Here is a 5556-nt window from a genome sequence, read left to right as displayed (position 1 = left end):
CCAGCCTGTAGCTGGTCATGAGGCCACTTCCTCCCTGGGCTGGGCTGCTTATAGATGACTGGGTTCTGGTCACAAAGACAATGGCCAAGCCCACAGTGAATCCCTTCATCTGAAATTCAAAGACTCCAGGCAAGCCAGGAGCAGTAGCACTCACTTATAACTCCAGCACTTCAGGAGGCTGAGGCAGGAGCATTACAAGTTCAAGTCTGGCCTGGTTTACTTAGCAAAACCCCACCCCAAAATTCAAAAAACAATTAAAAAGGTGCTGGAGATGTAGTTCAGTGCTAAAACACCCCTGGATTTGATCTCCAGTACCTCAAAAAATAAAACTTTTTAAAAAAGGAATTCCCAATGGAAAGCCTAACAGGGGAGTGTCCTCAGCGTCTCACTGTGTGAGATTCATGTTCTTTGAGCAGAATCTGTTTTTTATTTTCCTTTATTTTATTAAATTTTTAAAATAAATTTTATTTTCTATAGCAATTTTAGGTTCATGAAAAGTGGAGTAGAAGGTACAGAGGCTTCCCGTGTGCACCGCCTTCCCTTCCGGTCCCCATTATCAATTCCTGGGCCCATCCCCCACCGCTGATGAAGCCACAGCCTCCTGATACCAGGCCGCTGACACATGCCCTCCTTCACAATGGGATTTCTCCTAGTATGTGCTGCATGTTCTATGGGTTCTGACAAAACTCATGCATCACAATTGCAGGATCACAGAGTAGTTTTCACTGCCCTAAAATCCACTGACCCCTGCCTTCACGTCTCTCCCAATCTCCCCTGGTTCTTGGCACTACGCATTTTTTCCACTCTCTCTGTTCTTCCTCTTTTCCAGCCAGGAAGTGGGATGTGCACAGACAGCAGACTTTTCAGCCCAGCTTCTCTTACTTAGCAAGAGTCTCTCTGTGGCGTCCTGAGGCTTCACAGTTCCTGTCGGTCGCTTTCCTATTCACTGAGGCAGGAGCAGCCCTGCCGCCCACGAAGCCAGGGAAGAGAGCTTGATTTGGGTTCACATTCCAGCAGAGAGTGGCTGGCTCCAAGCCAAGACAGCCCAGCACAGGAGGACAGGGAGGAGAGCTGCTCCTGACATGGTAGAAAGGAAGCAGAGGGCAAAGGGAGGAGCCTGGGAGAAAGAGAAACCCTTCTGGGGCACACTCCCAGTGACACCCTCTTCTGCCCACACCCCAGCTCCCGACACTCCAAGCCCAATAATCCAACCACCTTCCAAAAGTCCCATTCATGAGCACAGGAGGCTCTTGGGGACATCGGGCTCTAAACCCTAACAGTGAAGATGTCTACAGACATCCCGTCTCATCACTGTACTGCAGCATGCTGCAGAAAGAGCTTTAAAATCGAGACTTTTTCACACTGTTGGTCACTTAGGTGGATAATAAGACATGGTATAGGGAGTGGCACAAGGAAGTAGGGGGCAGAATGCCCTGGAGGCAGCCATGGAAAGTACAGCGTGTCCAGGTCCCACACGGGCAGGCAGGGTGGCGCAGAAGATGCAGTGAGGGAAGGAGGAATCTGGAGCACCCCACCCCACCCGTTCCTCCAGAGTTAATCTGAGGCGTGCAGTGTGCTGAGCACCCCAAGTCTCAGTGGGGTGAGCAGGGCAAGGTTTTCCACCAGCTGAACTCCACTGAGAGCCAGGTGACCGTTCACCTTTTCACCCCAGTCACAGCCTGTGGCAGCTGAACCATGAAGCTCCAGAGTTGTCCCAAAGTGTCAGAGCCGAGCTGGAGGCCCAGCCACCACCTGACCCCAAGGCATGCATGCCAAGCCCCTCCAGGAGGAGCTGCTGCATCTGGGCCTCGTCCAAATCTGCATTTCAGCATCTTCCCACCAATACCATGCTGAGTTCTGCCTTAAACAAAAGGACAAGTGGAATAGGGTCTCCTCCCTGACAGATCACCACCTAGTGGAGGAGGAAGAGGAGAGTGGAGGAGGAAGAGGAGGAGGAGGAGGAGGAGGAGGAGGAGGAGGAGGAAGGAAGAGAAACAGGGCTCCAGGGACAGCAAAGGGGCACAGAGGAATTTGGAGTGACACTCTGGGAGGGCTTCCTGGAGGAGGTGCTGCTGGCACTGAGTCACAGGACAACTCATGGACAGCAACAGAGTGATGGCAGGACACCTGACACAGAGGCAGGAACAGGACAGAAGAGTGGGTGGCTGGAAGGCAGCCAGGAGCAAGGCGGATGTGGACGCCTGTGCCTGCTGCAGACAGCACCACAGGTGGGGCAGAACCGGGAGCTCCTCCCACAGGGAGGGGTGTGGCCTCAGCAGTGTGCCAGGCCAGGAGCAGGAGGGACGGAAGCTGTGGCAGAGGCTGCCTCGGGTCCCTGTGGTGAACGGTGTCCCCCTAGGCACCGCTCAGACCTGGCTTGGGAGCCAGCTGGAAAATCAGCATCCTCACCTGTGCCCCAAGCATCAGGTGCACACTGGGTCAGGGCCAAGGGACGGATGCCAACACAGCCTCGGCCCCCGGGAGGCGCGTGATGGATAGTAATGATCGCTATTGATAAATAGAAGCCATTATCATTATTTATCAAAGCAGCAAAGGGGTTGTTCTTTTTTTAAGGTTGAAAAACATTGCCCTGGGGAACCATTAAAGGGTTTTAAGGAGGACGCTGATGGAATGTGATTTGCAATTTAGAAAGATCATTGGGTGTGCCAGTGGCCAGCCTGGCGGAAGACGGATGCCAGCTGGGGGCTGGGAGCGGGAGGCGCAGTCTCCTTGCAGGTGAGAAATGGCAAGCGCGGAGAGCCCACAACAGCCTGGTCCAGGTGAGCTCAGTGCAATACACAGCCGTGGGCTGACAGGCAGGGTGGAGGAGGGGCAGGAGGACCAATGATGTGGGACCGTCATGCCCAAGGCAGCCAGGACTCTGTCCCACTGGGGACGCAGAGATCTTATGTGGGCTGTCCTTTCTGTTTACACCAGGGATTGTGCCACCTCTTCCTCTTCCCCCTTTCGGCGTGGAGCCCTTGGTTTACTTCCGTGATGCTGCTGTAACAGTGTCCATAATCACACTTAATATTCTGCAGATTAATAGCTGCTCTTCCACGCTATGCCCCCCTAGCCCGCTCTCCTGGGCTCTTCCGGGTCTGCACTCACGTTGCACAAGGTACACTCCCTGAATTTAAGATCCAAGTCCATAAAAGTACAATGCACAAACCGTCAGTGACAGGCAAACAAGGTCCCCCAAGCCCCGTAGCTCGAGGCTGAAGAACAGCCGAGCGCACAGAATATCTTCAGGACAGAATATTTACAAAACTACTTGAAAAGAATTGCCTGTCATTAATCACAAGTTCTTAAAAATCAGTCTTCTCTTATTTGTTCTAATCTAGCTAAATGGCCCTGGAAATACAGTCCGCGGTTTGCTCAATAAATGCACGTTGAAAAGCATAATGTTCGCATCCAATTTCCAGCTCATACATCGAGCTATGGATTTTTTTTTTTTCCCTGCTAGCATTTTCTCCAGTCCACTAAATATTCCAGACATATGAGTCTCCGTTTGATTCATTCTAATAACTTTTTTCATCAATATGACTTTTGAGAATGCATTCGTATAACAAATTAAATATTATTTATGACTTTAATTTGTGTCCTATTTAGATATTACATTCACGGGGCCAACTTGGCTATCATCATTATCACATTGTTTTAGACGACTCCTAAAATTAAAATCCACTCTCGCCTCCACATGCTTCATTGTGCTCGTCGCTCTTGTTTTGTCCCACGTGGAACGTGACTCCTCCGGACGCCAAGTGCATATGGCCCGCCTGGCCCCTGTCCATCACCTCCACCGCGGCTGCCTGCAAACGAGCGCTTGGTTATTACTTCCCTCATCTTTTCAATTACCAGATGTGCTGCTCCAAGCGTCCAGATCCAAACCCTTGCATGACCGCCCTCCTGCTGTGTCTCCCATGTCACCAGCTGCTGGGACCCACCCAGCTCCTCCCTGCCGGGTTCCTGTCCCCCGCTCAAGGCTATGATGCTTCCCCCTATTCTTCCAGAGACCAGAGTCTCTCAGCCACAGGGTCTCCTCTGAGAGATTCTTCCCACAGTAGGCTTCATCTCTAGCACAACGAGCCCCCGAGTTCGGCGCCATGACCCTGTCCTCCCAGCATGCCCCTTGGTAACATCTGTCCATTCATTACGTCTGCACTGTCTGTCTCTCTGCCACATCTGCTCTGCCTGCCTGGTGCACTGCTGTGGACCAATGGCTTGTGTAGCCAAGATCCGAGGGTGCATGGAAGATGGTGGGGCCAGGAAGGAGAAGAGGAGGTGGCAACAGATGTCCCCAACCAGGGGGCGCCTGGGCCTTGTGTGAAACCCCAGTGACATTCCTCCCTCCCTGGCCCTCTGCAATGTCCCAGCTCTCATGGGCAACTCAGAGTGCAGACCCACAGCAGCCCCTGCCCTGAACACAGGTAAAACGAAACCCTGGCCCTCAGTGTCACAGGACCCGGAGTACCCCAGCCCCACCTCCTCGTGAGCTCTGACTGAGCCCCCGAGCTCCTGACACGGGTGCAAGGCCGTGGCTACTTAGCTGTTACCCAGAGCTCACAGCCATGGGTCCTGGGGGTGGGGCAGGCATGTGGCCTGATGATGCTATCAGAAGGGTCCCCATGTCCTTAGGAAAGAGAACCCAGGGAGATAGCTCAGTGGCATAAATGCCTGCCTGGCAAGAGCAAGGCCCTGAGTTTGATCCTCAGTACCCAAAAGAAAAGAAAAAAGATCCCAGAGAGCTGCCTTCCACCCTATCCCTCTTCACACCACGTGAGGACACGAGAAGTCACCTTCCAAGAACCAGGAAGGGACCTCGCCAGACCCAGAACCTGCCAGCACAGCAGTGTCAGACTTCCCGGCCTCCAGATGGTGAGAGTCACATTTCTGGTTATAAGGTTTTGTGACCCAGCTGATCAGACGGAGACAAGCACTCTCTCTATTCCAGCAGTGAACACTCTGCATCTCAGTGTGACTGATAAATGGCGGGCTTTCTACCCCCCAGCTTATAGTTGAGAAAATGGACACAAGAAGAATCTAAGCAAGCTTCCCCAGTTCACCCAGGGAATCCAGCGCAGACCCAGGGAACCTGGTCCTGCAGCCTGCAGGCTGCACACTGCTTGTAGCCAGCAAGGGGTCCACAGTCAGGCGCAAAGCCTGTGCCGTGGCCCATTCTGGCAACAGCTTCCATGCCTGGACCCTCAGCCTTTCTTAAATACTTTTTAAATTAGGAGCCAGGGTCTCACGAGGTCATGAAGTTGCCCAAACTAAACTTAGACTCATGAGTGCTAGGACTACAGGTGTGCACCGTGGTGCCAGCTTTCTGAGTGCTTTCCATGCTTTGTGGTCTTACCCTTCACCATCACCGTTGGGTCACAGGATCATGCCACTTAAAGTTGTTGAAACTCCTAAAGGACACAAGGCAGCAGAACTGAGAGCCACCCTTGGAACCCAGGGCTGTGGCTCCAGGAGCCCAGACTGGCTTTGTGCTGCTTCCTGTGCTTTCATGCTGGGGAAAGAAGGAGGAGGAGGAGGAGGAGGAGGAGGGGA

Source organism: Octodon degus, unplaced genomic scaffold (genome assembly GCF_000260255.1).
Source record: "Octodon degus isolate 3935 unplaced genomic scaffold, OctDeg1.0 scaffold00070, whole genome shotgun sequence".
Lineage (NCBI taxonomy): Eukaryota > Metazoa > Chordata > Mammalia > Rodentia > Octodontidae > Octodon > Octodon degus.
This window is presented reverse-complemented; position numbering follows the sequence as displayed.